At 27.7% G+C, this 20,718-nt stretch overlaps 1 protein-coding gene and 1 non-coding gene across 3 annotated transcripts in view; one reads left to right on the top strand and one right to left on the bottom strand.

The window, feature by feature from the left end:
* Positions 1-20,718, top strand: part of LOC134838020 (neurotrimin-like) — a 55,445-nt gene that overhangs the window by 13,341 nt on the left and 21,386 nt on the right. The window lies entirely within an intron of this gene.
* On the bottom strand, positions 16,105-16,176 carry Trnae-uuc (transfer RNA glutamic acid (anticodon UUC)). Its single transcript has one exon. It is a non-coding gene; the product is annotated as a tRNA-Glu (tRNA).

Raw genomic sequence — 20,718 nt, 5'->3', positions numbered from 1 at the left:
AGTCATCCACATTTAAAAATTTAATGTTTTTTTATTGTAAAAAAAAAATTATGTGGATTTTTTATGTTCGCGTCATCCATCCATCCATTCACGGTCTAATTAAAATTATTGATCACAACGTTGCATTTAATCACAATAAAAACGCTTTCGGTGATACCCTTTTTATGTTTCTCATATACATCAAAGAACGCGTGCAAGATATTTGTTGCTTGATAAACAATTTGAAATATTTTTTCCACATACGTCACCCGGTTTGCTGTTGCTTTAAATGACAATTACGAGTGGCACTCCATACCGAAGAAGAAGAAGCGTGGTATGGTATTTCATTTATTTATTCCATTATTATTATTATTTTATTAAAAAAAAAGTTAAGCCCTAGGTCTAAAAAAAACAGAAATTCAATTTAATACTGTAAGTATTTAAGAATCACACACAGCTTTTAACAGAACAGAAGAAGTCAAGTACAAGACAACAAACAAACATACAAATAACAAATGGAAGAGTAATAACATTACCTAGAATGCGGGTTGGTCACGCTACCACACACACTCTCAGAGTGTTGTATGAAAGAAAAAAAAATAAAATTAATAAAAATTGAAAAATATGTGAACAATTAACAGAGTATTAGTTTTCAGAGAGTAATTCAACACAACATTTATTTATGAAGAAAGAGTAATTTAATGTAAAGTAATGAATGGGTTCTCTACACTTTTTTCACATAACCAAAAATAAATTTTGTTTCGTTCACATTAAGATTATATCACGTAATTGATCAAATTATTCATAATTTAGCTACTTTTTGGAGTGAAATATTTTTTTTTTCAGTAAATTTGTGTGTCGAAAGAGTTTTATTGAGTGTTAAAACTAAAATTTAAAAGTTTGAAAAATTTATAAAAATAGTATTTATATTATTTATAAAAAATAAAGTAATTTTACATTTTTAAATTTAATTTGAAAAAATATTTTTTGGATTAAAAATTTTAATTTTCGGATTATTTTTAAATAAAAATTTAATTTTCAAAATTATTTTTAATTAAAATAAAATTTTATTAAAAATATTTGTAAATTTTTCAATAAAATGTTCGTTTCCTTATTCGAGATAAAAATCAAAATTTTAAATAAATTTAATTTTCAAAATAAATAATTTTTTTTTTTTTTAAAATTTTAAAATTTTAAATTTTTAATAAAATTTCGTTTCCTAAAAATATTAAAATTAAAATTTAAAAAAAATCTTTTAAATAAAAAAATAATTTCTTTTAAATTAAAAAAAATATATTTTTTAATTCTTATTTATTTAAAGAATTAATTAAAATAATTAAATTAGTTTTAATGAAAATAAAAATTTTATAAAAAAAATCGAACATTTAAATTTTTTACGACGAAATGTTGTTTACCAGATAATAAAAACATTTAATAGCATTAAATTAAATGTTTTTAACAGATTAGCAATAATTTCGTTGTAATTCAATGTAAAACGTAATTTTATTGGAATTTTATTAATCCATCTATTGTTTACATGAGCCTATTTTAAGCCTATCCAACGACACACCCAATTCCAATTGAAACAACTAAATTATCGTTATCTGACAAGATCTTTACTGATTTCATAATAAGGCACCATGTTAAGCTAACGCTACGTTCGGTGAATAAAAATGTAATAATTTATCCACGTAGCAAAGGAAAAGAAAAAAAAAGTTAAAAATCAAATAAACCTGACCGCACACGCAGCTTAATTTTCTCCTCCACTAGAGAGAAGATGAGAACTTGATCAAAAGGATTTTCGAAAAAAAAAAAATGAGAAAAATATAACACGAACAAATTAATGAAATTTCTTTAAAGCGTAACACATAATAATAATAATGTAATCAAATCAATCTTCTTCATGCGCTTCGTGTGTTCACAACAACAGACATTTATCAGAAGCGAAGAATTATAATAAAGGATTGTATTCAAGAAATATTTTAATTAGTTCAAAAAAAAAAACAGTCGATTAACTATTTTTTCATTCATTTAAATTTATTTTAAATTTGAAATGAACATAAATCTCGACTTCATTTCATTTTCTGGGTCAAGTAATTTGTTCTTCTTCTATTTTTTTGTACTTTACAATGTAAATTTACATTCTTCATTAAAGCCAAAGAAGAAGATCTATTTCGTTTTTTGGTATAATGTGGAACAAAGAAACGTTTTTAAAAGTCATAATGAAATACACAAACAATATTTTAATGAGAATTCTCAAAATCGTACGAAAGAAGATCCTTTTCACGTGTCTGTCTTGTTGAAAGAAGAAGTCAACAATAGAATGAGAAAGTCCCGCTATCACCTGCACACCCATGAAAAATCATCGATCAATCTGAGATAGTTCACATGGCACAACATTGTAAGACAGGAACGACGAAATGGCTGCACCTACACAACAAAAACATGACAAACACTTTTTTCTCTGTACATTGTTGATCATTCTTATTATTATTAGTTTCATGTCCATATCGCATCTTTCCATCTTTAGAGATGTTTTGTTTTGAATAAAGAATTTTGTAGAAAAAAAATGTAAACTACACAAATGATCAATCATCAGATTTGTTAAAAGAGACACAATTACACGAAGCAACATGAATACGAAGTAAAATGCAATTTGGACAGATTTGTATTTGCACTTTTTCTAACATATGGAGTCACATGTCAGTCATGTATTACATAAACATACAATTTATCAATTAATTCAAATCTCGTCTATTTATTCTTCTTCGGTTAAATTCAGTTTTATACAATCGACAATTTATTTTTTCTAGCACACATTTGAATTCGATAGTTTTCGAATCAAAAAAAATTCCAATAATTGACTTTTTTTCTTGAAAAATGCGTATTTAGATAAGAATCCGGTCTTCGTTGTCAACGCATGGCTTCGAGGCAGAGGAGAAGAAGAAGAAAATATACAAAACGTGATACTCGTTAATAACAAAAAAATAAATAAAAAAAAGAAGAAGCAATCTAATACAAGAAATCGTGAATCAAATCAATAATATATGAGAGTTAGAAAGAAGAAATTCTTTTCACATGATCATTAAAGAAGTGTATCGTCGTGTGGAACGCCAATAATGTTTCTCTAATGAACTCAAGATCAATATGAATTTATGTAACTTATTAGATGGTGACGATGATACAACGAAAAATTCGACCCAAGAGACATTGATTAGGACAATTTGTCAATTTATTTAAAAACGTTCGATGACCGCCGCGAGCGTTGATTTATCACAAAACAAAAAGTTTATGGTCAATTTACTTTTACTTTTGATTGGTTCAAATGATTTGTCATTGAAATTTTATTAAATTTTCGATTGATTTTTGGGACTAGCTTTAGATGCATATAAAAGGTTTGAAAATTAGTTCAATTCTGAACCATTCTGAGAAAATGTTAATGTTTTGGTGAAAATTTCAATTGTAAGAAAGTTAATGAGGATGTTTGTTGTTGTATTTTTTTCCATCATTTAGATGATATGTTACTTTACTATATTTTAATGTTTTTAATCACATAATCTTTTGCTCTTTTTTTAAATTGATTCAATGTTAGTTCACTAATATCACAGGTTTTTGATAATTCGTTGTATAATGCTGATCCTTTGTAAAATACTGAGTTGGTTAGCAGGCTACTTGATGGTCTTAGTTGATTGTTTCTTCTCAAAAGGTAAGGTAAGATGTTTCCAACATGTGATATGTTTACTCTTAGGTAATCCGGCAACAGACCTTTGACACATTTATAAATAAGGACAAGCACATTAAAGTTTATTCCCTCTTTGACACTCAATAATTCATTTTGTTTCAACATATCACAGATTCTAGAAAACCGATTTGATTCAGTCAGTGAGCATTTAAGTATTTTAAGTTTATTTTAAGGCAAGAATTTTAGTCTCCATGTGAATATGTTAGTTTTTCTAGATTTTGCTGTGCGAAGTTTCACAGATGTTTCAGAATTTCTGTGAAAAATTATTCTTTTGAGTGTTAAATTCTGCTGAAATTTCATTCAAAGGAGTTATCTGTAATTAATGAAAAATTAGGTCAAGGTTAATTAATGAAAAAATACTTCAAAAGGATTGAAATGGCGTCACAATTAATTCCAATGAAAAGCTCGTGTAATGGCGTCCTTTGGAGCAAAGTATAAAAAGAGTTAGAAAGTTCCAATTTGTTCACAGTTTGTTTTAATCTCTTACTCAAATAACCTAAAAATTAAAAAAAATGGTGAAATTTCAAACTTTTGAAGAAATTTTTACCTTGTTACAAAAACAAGATTTCCGCAACGGAACTTTTTTCATCACCAAATACAAACCAAAACTAATCTCTCACAATTTGGCCCGCCTTTTCCTGTTCACCGGTCTCATCCTCGAAGTTTTCTTCTTTTCCTCGGCATTTTTCGGGCACGATCTCTTAGTTTTCATCTTGGAACTGATCGTTGGCATCATGTATGCAAACTTCGTCTTCAGTGTCATCGTGTTGAAGTTCAAACCTCGCGATACCGAAAACATTTTCAAATTTTGTCACGAAATGTACGACATTGAGAAAATGTTTCACGAAAAATTTCGCGAAATCGCACGGAAACACATCTTGATCGCACATGAGAGGGCACGGAAATTGATTCGTTGGATCATCTTAGTTTTCTACTTGGACACGATCCTGATGGTTCCTGTAACGGCTTTCATCTTTCATTTGCTACCAGATTCTATTATACCAAAATATAGCTTACCCGTGCCATTTAGCTTCATGTTTTTCAAGAATCAAACGACACCAACTGCTTATTACTTCACGATCGGGGCACAAACACTTTGTAGCTTGCAGATTTCAATTGGAGGAGCTTTGTTAAATTCCATACTTTTTGCGGTGATTTTTCATGTGTTTGCGTATTTGGACATCATTAGTGATATAACTGACATGTTGAACCAAGAGATAAAGGATTACGTTAAGGCTCGTCGTGAAAATAAGATTCAAGAAGATTTTGACTTACTTTTTTGGATCAAAATCATCGTTGACATGACCTCAACTTTGAAAGATGCCATGAAATCATTCAGTGCCGTGTTCAAGGGATTCTTCTTACTTTCTGAAATGGCAGCATTTGGCGCTTTTATCGCTTGCGGAATGGTTTTCTTGGTCTTAAAGAAGCAATACTTACTTGGAATTGGCATCACAGTTGCTAGTTTGCTCTTTTATTTGCTTTGCTATGTCAATGAGAAGATTGTCACGAAACTCTCGAACATCCGATTTAGCTTGTACGACATTGAATGGTACAATTTGAAGGCACGGGATGCCAAAAACTTACTTGTTGTCCTGAATGTTGACCGATTAAAAATTGGCTTCAGTGCATCCGGCATTCATGACTTGACGTTGGACCGATTTGCAACTGTAGCTAAAAGTGCGTACTCGAACTCCCTGATCTTGATGGATATTCTCACAAAATAAGTTGCAAAATTTAATCGCAAATTATGACTCACAGTTATGCAGTCAATTAATTCAATCGTGAAACTTCAACGAAAAACTTGATATCGATAAATATTTACTGATTTCTGTTTGTTTTGTAATTTATTTTAATTTAATGTCTATCTTGTCTTTTATAGTTTAGTTTTTTTTTCAATATCAAGACATGAACAAGCGCACTACCAGTAGAATTTATGTAAAATAGCTTTTAAATTTGCATAATTCTAGTTATTTATTGATAAATGCATGTTTTTATCTGACGCTTGAATGCCATCTAAATTTAGGATTGTTCGACAAATTAACTAATTTATTTATTTTATTGATTTTAAACTTTGCTGAAACATTTCTTCGTTTCTAGTTTATTCAATATCGGACACTTTTTCATTTGAAAATCATCCTGAATGGTGCATTTTATGGCATTCCTTGCTGCTTTAATTGAATTGCAATGCAAAACTAACGATAATGGCACGAATTAAGTGTTTGCACAGCGCCGTGCACGCTGCAAATTGCCCGATAAAGTTCTAAAATGGCATTAATATAACGACCGAGTGACATGCAGTAAACTGTGTTGCATGTTTTTTAATGCTCTCGCGACTTTATGATGGTGTGCTAAATAAATAATTGAAATTAATAAATAAAATAAATGCTTCAGCTTAGAGAAAAATAAGTTTTTTATTGATGGTTGTGTCCTACTTCTTGAATTTATAAGGAATTTTTATTCATGGAAAGTTTTTTCTTCATTTTAAAGAAAATATTAAAAATATAAAATTAAATTAAATTAATTTTTTTTAAATACTTAAAAAAATGAATTCTCAAAAATAAAAAATAAATAAATAAAAATTTAAAAATAAAAAAAAAAAATTAAAAAGAACATAAATTTTAAATATAAAATTTTTTTATGAATTTTTTTAAAAATTTTAAAAAAGTTCGTAAAAATTTTCTTTTAAAAAAAATTAAATAAAATTAAATTAAAAAAAATAAATTAATAAAAAAAAATCTGAAAATATCTAAATAAAATTACGAAAACTGACTTTGAATAAAATTACAAAAACTGACTTTGAATTACAAAAATTAATTTAAAATTGTTTTTTTTTTAGCAAAAAAGTTGACATAAAGAGTTAAATTTTTCATAACTTTAACAAATTTTTAAAGGCACGTTTTTCAATTTTTCGAAAATTATTAATTTTATTTTTTTTAAAGTGATCAAAAACTCTAAAATTTTCTATTTTTTATTTTAAAATATTTTTAAAAAATAAAATAATGAAAAGTCAATAATATTTACTAAAATTTATCAATATTTATTATTTTCTTCTAATATTTTAAATTAAAAATGAAAAGAAATATTTCTAAAAAATATTGCACTTGTTTAAATGTGTTTCATAAGCTAAAAAAAATATTTTTTAAAACATTGACCTTTTTATGCCTAATATCTAATATCAAATAGATCTAGAAAACTGAAGTTTTTAATTAAATTGTCTATCAAAAAAAAACTCCAACTACAACAAATTTGATCGTTAATTTTATTAATTTTTCAATTAAAATTTAACGACTTTTCCCATAAAAATTACTCAGTACACTTGCACCAAGATACCATAACGAAACGTCATCAATTGTGCATTTCATAGAAACGGAGTTGTTGGACACTACGCCCTTTTAAACGTAATCGAGCTCTGAACATTTCGAACAAACAATACAATCACATTTTTAATTTATTGTTTGTTATTTTATTCCATGAATATTTTTTTATAAATACATAAAAAGAAGTATTTCGTGTAAATTGTTGACTATGAGAAGCGCGTCACATGTAAATTAACGTTTGTTTGTTTGTTTGTACAATTGGAATTTTTTTTAGTTTTAAATATTAATTGGAACGTTTTTTTTCTCTCGTATTTGAACAACACTTGACTCATTGCCAGCGAATTTTTTCTGAGACTTTAATTTTTTTTGAATAGAAATATTTTTTTTATGAATGACTCAGTAAATGAATGAATGATCGAATTTTGTTCTCAATAGCTCCAAATAAATATTTAATAAAAAAAATTGGAAAGCAAGAAAAAAAGTGATCTCATTTGAATGTTAACTATTAAATTTTTAGTTTCACTATTTACAATTTTTTTCACATATGCGCCTTCAAATAAAAGTCTTAGACTCGAAAAGTACACAAAAATCCATAAAAAACACGATTTTTGAAGTTTATTATGTTATTTTATTATTTTTTCTATTACTCGTGTTCGGAGTCTTTAAATGCAGATGCTTTGATTAAATTTAACATTTTTGGAGGGAACATGCTGTTTTAACAAGTAAAATAGCAGTTAAACACTTTCCGACGGAATGACGTAATTTTCCGCTTGTAAAATGTTTATTTTACATTTGAAATCATATTCAATGTCGAATCATTTCAAAACATTTATTCCTTATCTCTTTTTAATTCCGTGATTCCTCTATTTTTAAAGAATTATGATTAAATCGCGTCTAGTTCCTAAAAATAATCATAATGAATAAATAAATGTTCGTATCACGCTGTCAAAGGTAATTAATTTGGTCATATCAGTAGTTGATCGTTGAAATGAAAGGTCAATTTTTTTTCAAGTACTCGAAAAAAATTGCGAATTTGTTAATCATCATCATTTAAATTTGAATTGTTCGAAGTTTATTGCCCTCTTTATGAATAAATTCAACTCCTTCTATTTTTTTTTTTGAACAAACCTTGACAAGTTAACATCTTATCCGTTAACTAAATTCTTGGAATTATTTTTTTATTTACGAAAAAAATCGATCGGTCAAGTTAAGCCGCTTTACAAATGAAAATTGGCTGACCTTCCCTATTTTCATGGCTGACAAGGGAGAAAAAAAATTTCCTTCTGTAATAATAAAAATATTTGTTATTGTTATTCTTGCATTAAAGGGCAAACAAGTACTACACACCCTGAAAACGGACACCACCAACTGACTAACTGACCAAAAAGCGTGTGCTCTGTGCGGTTAATGCCCACAAAAATGCGTATGAAGTAATTAAACGGCCTTCGTTTGTATTTTGATACGTATTTTTAGGGGAAATTACATAAAGTTTTGATCTATTTCCGTGTTCTGCGGTTCATCTTTGTCGTGAAAAAAAAACTTTAATGGACTTTCACGCCAACACTTGTCAAACATTTTCACCTACTCCATCTTTTTTTTTGTCTTTGATGTAATCGAATATTGCGCTGGAGGTGCATAAAAATTTACAAAAGTTGCAGTCGACACCTCATAAAACACACTTTGATTACTTTTTATTTGATATCGATACCTTTTGTGCATTTTTAAGTATTTTTAGTGACAGTCAATAATATAATATTTATTGCTTTGTAATATGCGCTGATTCGAAAATACTCCGGAAAAATGTGTAATTCGATATGAATTTCAACTGGGCGAACATATGGTCCGATTGGGTGTAATAAACTCTTAATCCAACGACAAAATTTTTAATTTTTTTTTTCATGTCAGCGTCACACTCAGCGTTACAACGTTCATGAAAATAATTAATATAATTAAGACGATAAATTACATAGTTTAAGTTTTTTAGTCTCTCGCTTACTCTATCTCGCGTCCCCGGCAATGATGATGTGAGTGTTGATAATAGCCGTATCTTCTATCTTTATCGTGCCATAAATACAACATAAAAATTTAATGAACGAATGGGTGCTTTTGCATAAATAATTGCCACTTTAATAACGACCGTTTATGTAAATTACGCATGAGTCGCGCTACCGAGAGCCGCAGTATCTCATGTGTGTGGTTCCAAACTTATGTTTATTAATGAAGTCAGTTTTCAACGAGATATTATAATTAATTCATGCGAGATACTAGGAGAATTAGAGCAGCCTATGGAGAGAAAAGGGGTTAATTTAACACCTAAAGAGGTTGAACAAGAAATATCCGCTTAAAAATTTAAATTTTCCCTAGTAGCATTTAAAGAATTTTAATAATGTTAAAAAGTCACAATTTGAGCGAGAGTTCCTCACTTTGAGAGAAACTACAGACAAATCAAGACGTATTTTTTTCTATTTCTCAATAATAGGTAAAGATCATAATTAAATATTAAGATTTAAAATTAAGGTACATAAAAAGACAAGAAAATCTGTGACTTCAACATTAAATTCTAAAATTTCATCTACGTTTAATTCAGGTTCCATTTTGTTTTTTTTAAATCATCACCTATTTTGTCATCCCCCATCTTATCCAGGGGTTAAAATAATTCCTTAAGTGGACAATCTAACACCTTAAGGAATTATTTTAATCCCTGAGAGAATAAATCTACTCTTCTCTAAAGTAGATCATCTACAACCCTAAAAAATCAATCCTTTTAGGAATCTACTTTGACCCTTGAGGTTATTTTAACCCCTTGAGATGTAAATTTAATCCCTTTTGATCTTTCTTTTTAGCAACAATGGATTGAAATAACTCTTCATGGTCTAAAAAGTAACAAAAGTAATTATAATTTCAACCTTAAAGAGTTATTTTTGATCCCTTGATGCTAAAAAACGATCAAAAGGGATTAATATAACACCTTAATGGCTTTTATAACATTTTAAGGGTCAAAGCAAACTCCTGAAGGGATTAATTGCTTAGGGCTGTAAATGGTCTACTTCAGAGAAGAGTAGATTTATTCTCTCAGGGATTAAACTAATTCCTTAAGATGTTAGATTAACAACTTAAGGAATTATTTTAACCCCTTTAGGTGTTTAGAGAAGATTAATCCTCTCAGAGATCAAACACTTAAAGAATAAGATTTATCCTTTTAGTTGTTAATTTCATCTCTTTTCAAACCACAGGACCTAAATTTAGTATTTTTAGAGTGATTTTTGTGTCCCCTTGAGTTAAAAATTTTTCAAAAATTATTATTATTACTGCGTAAAAATTCAATAAAATTATAGATAGATCGTGTATTAAACATATGTGACAATAATTTCACGAGAGAGACATGCCGCATGAGTAGATGACAAATGACATCGAGATACACATGCTAAGTATTTAATAAGGCATTACAAGTTTTACCATTAATATGCTAAAAGTTATATTGTTTCGCTGTGGGTAACATGTAACATCGGAGAGATTATCAGAAACATTACAACAATTATGTTTATTTAAGTTTCGAGTATCGTGTAACCAGGAAATAGAAATATACTCACTATTTATATAGATAGAAAGTTTAACAAAAATTATGAAAAGTGCTTCGATGCGTCCCTTCGAACAAATATAAAATAGTGCGGATCATGAAAAATAAATATCAAAAGTAAATTACTGCTCAATTGAAGCATGATGCAATTATTATTCAGACATCACAGACATATGTTCACTTTGTGTCAAACTAAGTTCAAGGTACATATATTTCACATTTTATTTATTGACACACAAAAATTTTGTTTTTTTTTTACGAATCACAGATAATTGCCGTGTCGGAAGTCTTTGGACCAGAACAGAACATAAATTTTGGTCTTACCTTGCTCGAGACTCAAGTGCCGCATAAATTTAATCAAATTTTGACTATAATTGCACTAACGGAACGCGATTGTTCTTTAAAAGCTAAGTTAAAGAACAGAAATGCGTTTATTTACATTAAATTGAAAAGTCATGTAATTTGATTTATGAAGGTTCACTCAACTCTGATGATATTGATGAAAGTGAAAAAAAAATCTATAATAAGATAATGATGATAAAAAAATTTATAATCGGTTTAATTTTTTTCTTAATGTTTTTTTGAAAAGAAGATGGAACGTTTATTTAAGCGGCATGATCACCTAAAAATACAACACTCATTAAGAGGGCGTTCATTGAAGGGCGTGTACCGTACCTTTTTGTACAAGAACACAAGAAAAAATTATTATTTTAATTTTTTTCACCGTATTTTTTGTTTTTGTGTAAAGAGTTATTTTTTCTCTTTCGGCACGATCTCGATCGTCTTCCATCCGAACACTTTAGAATCTTTTTTCGAACCTTGAATGCACACATCATCACACGGAATAATTACTTTTATTTTTATGTCTAGACATAAAACTATGCTGTGGCAGTAAAATCAGAATAAATGTACAAATATTTGACAGATAATAAGGTTTCATCAGGTACACCCTAAAAAAATTTTTTTTTTTAAAGAATGATGATTATATGTTGATCTTTCTTTCAACTGTTTGACATTAACACTCGTCATGATGTCACCTTACGTTACATGCTCGCCTTTTGTTTTGTTACGATGATAAATGTGACTTTACTAATCATTTTCTTTTTTTTTTCGTTTATTTGCAGGTATGAAGCCAATTACCGCTGAGATATTATTAAGTGATGACTTGATCCTCGAGGTATTTCAAGGTTGCATAGTTCAAGTGTTTGTGGCGGCATGAAAAAATTGCAACATTAAGATATTTTAATTCAACGGAGGAAAGAGAAAATAGTTATAATAACAAACAAACAATGTTTGCAATCTTTAATAATAATTTATTTGCTTATGTAAAATGTTTGGCCGGTCTTTGAGTCGCCGGTTTTTTACTCTCTTACTCTTTTTGTGTGGCAGAGATGTGGCTTAAAAGTGATGAAATTGGCAAAACATGTAAAAATTGTTTATTTTTGTTTAAAAAATATCAAAAAATATTTTTTTATTAAAAATTTTTAGATTAAATTAAGCTCGTTTTTACAAATTTTGGTTAAAAAATAATTTTTTTATTGAATTTAAATTTTTTAATGCCAATAAGAAGTTTTCAGTTAAAAAAAATAACAAAAGAAACTGATTTCATTAAAGAAAGATCAAAAAATATTTTTTTGCAAATTGCAAATTTTCTGTACAAATATACAAATAGAAGAAGTAAAATTTATTAATATTTATTTAAAAAAAAAAAAATAATTAAGAAGAAAAAATTAATAATAAAAAAATTAAAAAATATTTGATAAAAAATTTGATTTGCTTTTTTTTTTGAAAAAAAAAAATATTTTTAACTCACATTTCAAATTTTTTGATAAAGTAAAAAAATAAAAAAGTTAAAATTTAAAAAAAAATAATTTTAAATCAATTTTTAATTTTTTGTTGAAACTCAAGACAAGCTTTTGTTAAAAATTTCTACATAAAAAGCCAAAATTTTTACATCTCTGCCGTTTGCATCTCTTTCAAATCTCCCATACGGCACAATATTATTAGTTTTCATGATGCATGTGATGTAAAAATAAACATTGAGCATTTCCTTGAGAACACAGTTGAGCAAATATTTGGTTGAGATATTTTCTCATGCCATACAAAAGTGCATCAAGGACAATGGTCTTTCATTGTTTCCCTTTATTTATCTTTTTTGGAAGACTTCCGAAAAGACTCGAGACATTCGAGTGACAGATTACATTAATTTTACACCATCGACTATAGAACACAACCTCACAACTATTTTGACACATCGAAACAGGTTAATAAACAACAATTTTTTTATTACATGACACGGATTAATCGATTGATTGGCCATTCACATGTGTTTCGTTATACCTTTTTTTTTAGCTTTGGCACAGGTGTAAACTTATTTTTTTCTGCTGTTTAATTAATTTTTCAAACATTTTTTTGAATTTTTATTATTAGATTGTCCGTCAACAACTTGATTATTTTTTCGCAGGTTGTTGATGTCACGCTGTTTCAAATAAAATTATTTTACTGTTAATTTTATTGTTGACCGCATTCTGACAAGTAAGGTGCTTAATTGGAAATGATTAGGCGTGAGAAATGTCATTTGCTGAAATATTATTGTGCAAATTCTCAAAAGTCGTTGACACCGAGAATATTTTCTTTTTATGCAACAAAATGTCATTAAACGATAAGAAATGCACTTTTTATCGCTTCCTCTAGCTTGTGAGCACATTAATTGTTATGAAACCAGTATTTTTATTATTTGCTGATCTCATAAAGTTACAAAGAAGAAAAAAAAATAAACAGCGCACACTTTGTTGGAGGAAAAAAAAAAGATGTTGCTTTGTATTTAATGTGATAATAATTGCTGAAGAGACAATAAAATGATAGCTGAGGTAGAAAAAGAAAAGTTAATGTCTCATTAAGTGCCGCATAATGTATGATTGTGTGATACAAATAAATAAACGAAACGACAATGACGACGCTGAGATGCTCAAGATGAGGCGTTAAGTAATAAAGCGTTCTTCTTACCGCAACAACAACCTGTTATCTTAATTTAAATTCTTGCAGGACGTAGCGGAGCAGAGAAAGGTAAATATTTGCTGATGAATGTCAAACAACGTAAAAGAAGAGAAAAAACAAGAAAAAAAATGTTTTTGTACCAAAAGTGCATGAAATTGGTCTGGACGAGGAACAAAACAGGGCTGGAAAAAATTTTAAGTCGAAAGTGGGAAAAAATTGACTTTAAACTTAAGCTTAAGTCAAAATTTTAAAAAACCTAATTTAAAAAAAAAATTATTTTTTTAAAAATAAATTAAAATTTTAAATAATTTTAAATTTTTTAAAAATAAAATAAAATTTTTATTAAAATTTAAAATTTTTTAAATTTAATTTTTCAATTTAAATTAATTTTAAATTTATTTTATTAATTTAAATTTTAAAAAATTAATTTTAATAAAACTTATTAATTTTTTACTAAACAATTTTATTAATTTTTTTTAAATTATAAATTACAAATTAAGTTTTTTAATTTTGATTTTAAAATAAATAATTTGGCAATTTTTTTTATTTTTTTTTTATTTTGCCAATTAAAGTTTTCTTACTTGGTCCAAGTAACTTGGATTAAAATTTTAAATTTAACTTAATCTTAAGTCACTTAAATTTTTTCTTAACTTAAAACATTAAAATTTAAGTCAATTTTTTTTGAAGCCTTGAAAAAAAAACACAGAAAGAAATTTGTTGTTGTTGTTGCTTCTTTTTCTTATTCTTCTTCTAAAATATTTACAAAAAGTGGCGGCAACGACCGACAACTCTTCAAACAGATCATTTTACGATTTTGTTTGCTTATCACTTCTTGGTAATTTTTTGTTGGCACTCTTGAAGAATTTCCAAATTCAGAAGCTTTACAAATTCCTGCATCACATCAATTTCCAATTTGTAACAAAATACTCCCAATTCCGATAACAATGAGGTAGGTTACGAGCGGATTAGCCGATTTGTACATCGCACATTATGGCAATAAAATTGAAATGTTAATCCATTAAAATAGCTTATGGTTAAGGGCATCTGCCACATAATTTTAACCACATACTGTCCATGTACGAAAAACCGATAGAACGTGTGGTTTTTGTTTCCATTAAGACTTTTATTATCATTAAAAGTATAACAATCGGGGATCGGCCTACGTACATGTTACACATCTCCATCAACAAATTATTTATTATGAATATTGATTTGTGTTTTGTTTTTATGACCGATCATTGTCTAAATAAAATGAACCTTACACACTTTTTTCCTCCGATTCGTCATTCGAGCCAAATTTATTCACGTGATTGCCCGAAAAAATCACTTTAATTAGAATTTTAATAGTTATTTTAAGCTAATTTTGGGAAGACAGTCCATTTATTTTATTTTTACATGCATGTGTGGGTCGACACAGTGAACTCATTATTCCTTTTCTGTAGAAAAAAAACACACGTTCGTTCACCTATAAATGCCACGACTTGTTCAGCGTTTTGTTTATTTTGACATTTTGGTCGTAAAAATTCAAAAATTACAACAAAACATAACAAAAACCGAACAATATCGTTGATGCGTGCTTTCGTGATCATTCAACGCACACAAACAATCAGCCAGACATGCTTAATTGATCATTTTTAACACATTTTTACATTGCCCCATGCGCATAAGCAAGAATTATCAATTAAATATTGGCTGACCATAAATTAGGCGTTTTCCGAAAATTACATCGGACCCATCCCAAATTGGCGTAAATCACATGGGTAACTACCGTTGCAGCATAAAACTTGTGTTTTACTGAAAAAAAAGTAAAAATTAGCAGTTTTGATATAAAAAAAGTAGGACACCAAAGAAAATTTTAATCAATAATCGCTAAAATGTACAACGATTCGCAATAAAACTTATATCAGGAAGAGGCCCTGCAAGACACGTGCGTGTTAGATAGCACTAAAAATGGCAACAATAAAAAATTTTACTACCACTATCAAGATTGTCCTTGAAAAAAACGTTCCTTTTGTGGTATTTTTGCGATTTTACCAACAATTTTCCTACGTGGGCACTTCCTTATTTCTGAATCGTGAAAAATCGTGTGATTTTCATTCAATTAAGGCAACGCGAATTTTGCGTTAATGATGATAATGAGTTACAATCTTGAATAACTTCCACGCCTTAATACTAAAAATATAATGATTCCTTCTATTTTCGCGTAAAGTCCTCGTGGAATGGGAATTATTATAGTAAATGATCATGACATTTGTTCATTTAATGTCCTTTTGCCGTTTTTGTGCTTTTAATGATCATTATTAATTAAGTAAAATCTATAGAGACCCGTTTTTGTAAAAGTTGTTAATTAATTCAAAGAGTTTTAAATTGTTTAAAAGGCAATTTACGCCTCAGTTCATACATAAAATTACATCATTAGATTCGTCATCGTTTATTTCTGTACAAAAAAGTGATGGAAACAGGAAAAATTTCAAAGGGTTCAAAAAAATTTCCCATACCGGGAATCGAACCCGGGCCTTCCGGGTGAAAGCCGGATATCCTAACCACTAGACAATATGGGACACATACAAAGAACCGAAAAAATGCGTTATTGAATCAGCTTTTTATTAATAGTACACACAAAATTTGTACAAAAAAATTATATAATGTACAATTTTTGATCGTTATCTGTTTTTGTTAATGATTTTTGTTATCAGCGGCTTTTTTTTTCAAATAATTTCATTAACCTTTTCATTATTTTACATCACTGCAAAATACCGGTAACGTAATTTTTAATGATATCTCGTCTTTTTGAAGCAAACCAGACAACATTTGCCAACATTTCTTATTTTAAAATTCATTATGATACGGACTATTACTATTTCTAGGTTAAATTAAACATTTTTTTTAACTAAAAATTTACACAATACTCTCTTCTTTCTACTTTTCTATGTTTCTATTAATAAACACAATACGAAAATTCCACATAAAAATCATCATCATTGAGATGCATTCATTATATTTTATTAATATTGTTGTTGTAGTAGTACTAAAAGCTGTTTATGTTTCATTCGAACAAGAATACGAGAAGAGAAAAAAGTTAAAATTAAAATAAAACATAAATAAAAATATGTACAATATTTATTATTACATTTCTGTGTAACTTTTAACGATATGTGCATTGCTTTATTTTCTAAACGTAAATACTTAAAGTTTCTAACGTGTCTCTTACCACAAAACATAGAACAACAGTTATTTATCTCGCTCTTTTCCTCTCTCTCGCTCGGTTTTTCATTATATTATTATTATTTTTATTTAAAAGAATAAAATAAATAATAAAACAACATTCACTACTGCCAAGCAAATAAAATATGCATTTTATTTTTAACGTTTCATGTTATAATAATTTTTTGAACTTTTACATGCCTTTGAAGAATATGAATTTTAATTTTAATAATAATAATAATCAAAAAACTGAAAATTGAAAAAAAATTAGCATAATAAATAATAACAATAATTTTAAGTGCTAAAATATTTTTTTTGTCTTTGTTAAGACTCAACTTTGATCATTATTATTGTAATTTAACAAGCTTTAAAAATCTTCAGTTTTGAAATTTAAAAGAACGAGCGTTGATAATGTTAAATTTGAATTGAGAAGAAAAAAAACATGTTTCTCTAATGATTTTGGTTAAAAGCAAATTTTTTTTTGTTATGTGTGGGAATTTCGCAAACGTTTCACGATTATTTTCGCAAACAATTGAAAAAAAAGTACTACGAGAATTAAGTGATTGTTTTATTTTTATCATTTAATGTTTCGTATACATAATTCAATTAAGTGAAAGTTCCTTCGAGACAAAAACAATGTTCTATTGAAACATTGCTTGCATTGATCGATCTCGCCAGAAGGCTTTGATTTTTTTTTTGTATGCAAATTACATGAAATTTAATGTATTCAAAGGTTATTTGCGAAAAAAAATCAAAGAAAAGGTTATCAACTTATTTTTTCTTTGAAATTTTAAACATGTAACGACATTCAAAAACTTTTGAAGCGAAAATAGATTCTGACATCTCTTAATTAGAATTGATTTGTCAATCTATCTCATAATATCAATCAATTAATAATTGCCTTTGTTATTGTTTGGAATGTTAGACAAATCTCTCCTACGATCGTTCGTCTGTCACTAGCTCTACAACATGGTTCACTGAAGATCAATTTATCGTTTTTTATTATTTCAATATATTTCTTTGTACATTTAAACAAATATTAATCAAATAAATTAGTACAAAAGTTAATAAATTTTTTATAAATCAAATGTAACATTTTTATCCCACTAATTTGCCTTAATAAGCATCGTCGATGGCGATAGAGTCGTGCAACTTCCTTAAACAAAAATCTTAAAATGAGCACACCTTGTATTTACGTCAAAAAATGTGAAGAGAATTTACACCTTGTTACTAATAAATCAAGAAGAACGTTCAAGTGAGGCGCTAAGGTCATTACTTAAAGGGCGTTTGTGGCGTCGTAATTGGCCTGATGTCTTCTTAAAAAAAAAATTTTTTCGAATATCTTCAAAGAAGTACATTTATTTATCTTAAAAGCAGCTTTTTGCTGTAGATTAAAAAAAATCTCCTTGTTTGAGGGATAAGGAAGGTAAAAAATAAATAAATAATTTGAAATCTATACCCTACTCAAGAATTTTAGAAAAAAAATTATTATTATTGGATTTCCTAAGAATTATTTGCAGTGTCTAGATTTTTTTTGTTTGTTGTCTGTTCGTTCTTTTCGTAAGAACTTCTTATTTGTGGAGTTGGTTAGTCAATAAAATGCTACCAACTGAGCAAATATCTGATTTTTTTTTTAAATTGAAAATATTGAAAAAAAAAATTAAAACTTGAAAATAAAGCGAAAAATAAAATAAATTAAAATAAATAAAAAAAAATTGAAATTTTTTAAATAAAAATTATTTGGAAATTATTTATTTAAAAAAAAATAAAATATATCTCCAATAAAATATTTTCCATGAAAAAATTAATTTTCAAAATTAAAACAAATAACAATAATTTTTAAATTAATTCATTAATTTCGATAAAAATATTTTATCAATTTTCTAAGAAAAATAATTAAATAAAAATTTTTAAAAATCTCCAATAAAATATTTTTAATGAAAAATTAATGAATTTCAATGATTTTTTTTTAATTTTCTCAAAAAAAAATAATAAATAAAAATTTTGATAAATTTCCTATGAAAATTTTAAAATTCTTGATTTAGAACCTTTAAAATATTACCACATTTTTTCTTCGAAATGCGGTAAAAACTAAAAATTAATAAAATTAAACAGAAAAAGACAACCCTTATCCGAAAGATGTCTCGCAAATAATTTGAACGTTTCATCTTTCCTGTCATATACTTGCAATATGTTCCCTTTAATTTAAAAAAAATCAAGTAATTCAAGGTTCCAAGTAATAAACTTCTCAAAGTGAAGATGATGCATCATCATCTAAAATTTCTTATCATCGCTGGAAATCTCTTGTGAGTGTTTCAATACACAGACAGTTCATTTAAAAATATATTGAAAAGGAATGTAAATCAATCCCTGTTAAAATTTTGTTTCTCTTCTTAAATTCTTGAACAACCAGCAACAACAACAACAAAAAACAGACACACAATGAATCTTTGTCTGTGTTTGTGTGTGTGTCTCTTCTGACATTAACCTTCAATTTCTGATCCTTTTTCCATCCGTTCATAGATTTTTTTTTGTGCTGTGAAAAAGGTAGAAGAGGTATCGAAATGCATCTAAAATAGAAACCTGCTGTTTTTTCTACCAACACAAAGTAATGAATGTGTTACCTTGTTTTTTTTCTCTCTCTCACTCTTTGTTACATTCAAAAAAAAAATTCTAGAATGAGTTGAAAGTTGCACATTTTGAATCTTTGTTAATAAGGAACAATGCTGTTACAGCTGCCTCATTTTGGCATGGGTGTGTGTGTAATTTGTGTGAATCGTCCTGAACAAACCAGATCAAATGAGCGTGATAAAGGATATGAAATTATAATTTTTTATTATAAATAAAAAAAAAATATTTCCTCCTATTCTCCGAGAGACTTCACACGAGGACCAGAAAATGAATAATGACGTCATCGATCATCATCATGGAACCCTTTCAAAGTGTCGATCGACACAAGATTGAATTGAAGTAATCATTCTCTCATCATCATTGACTTGGTAAAAACATGTGTTCCATAAATAATAAAAAATAATAATCGATTGCTCATTTTATCGGTCTCCGTACAAATTTAATCGCAAACAACAAAAAAAGAATCAAACACACCTCTTGGATTATTATAGAGATTTACCTCCTCACAATATTTATCATAACATGCTCTCATAAATCAAAATGCAATGGAAATAAATTTTAAATTTTTTTTTGTGTTTTACTGTTTCTAGTTTTGTTTATAGAGCTGCTGAAGTATTTCAATTTTGCCGGATGATTTGAAACACATTTTGTTGAGAGTTCAATGCTTTCAAGAGGCTGGAAAAGACAAAACGTAAATCATTATATAATATGAAAACTGGAAAAAATTTCAGGGTCAAAAGTTCGACCTACCTTGAAAAAATAGGAGAAAATTTATTAACCGGCCTTGATTGAAAAAAAAACTGCATTTAAAAAGAGAATAGGGAAGAAAGTTGCATTAAAAGAGCAATTTCTCGTTATAAAATGCAATATTTATGCCTCGAGGGCATGCATTAACGACCAAATTGTATCATGTTTCATTATTGGATTAAAATTTTTTTTCGATTGTTACAAGGAAGATGAGCAAATGTGTTGTGCATCAAAGGGCGATTAGAATATATTTATCAACCGCGCCACGGTTCATCGTGAGATAAGAAACGAATTTTAATATTTATGCACTCTCAGTCTCTTTTCACCCTAACTTTGCTCTAAATATGTCACATACTAAAAAAAAATATTTCTTAAATTTTTTTTTGTTATTTTTACAAAGTGAAAGATTTATGTGCCATAAGGTAAAACATAAAATTTCGACCAGGAAGAACATTTAAACAATTTGTTACTTTTTTTTATTGCATTCTTGACTGTTCACATGAAGTGCATTATTATTTTTG

Source organism: Culicoides brevitarsis, chromosome 1 (assembly GCF_036172545.1).
Source record: "Culicoides brevitarsis isolate CSIRO-B50_1 chromosome 1, AGI_CSIRO_Cbre_v1, whole genome shotgun sequence".
In the NCBI taxonomy this organism is placed as follows: domain Eukaryota; kingdom Metazoa; phylum Arthropoda; class Insecta; order Diptera; family Ceratopogonidae; genus Culicoides; species Culicoides brevitarsis.
This window is presented reverse-complemented; position numbering and strand designations above follow the sequence as displayed.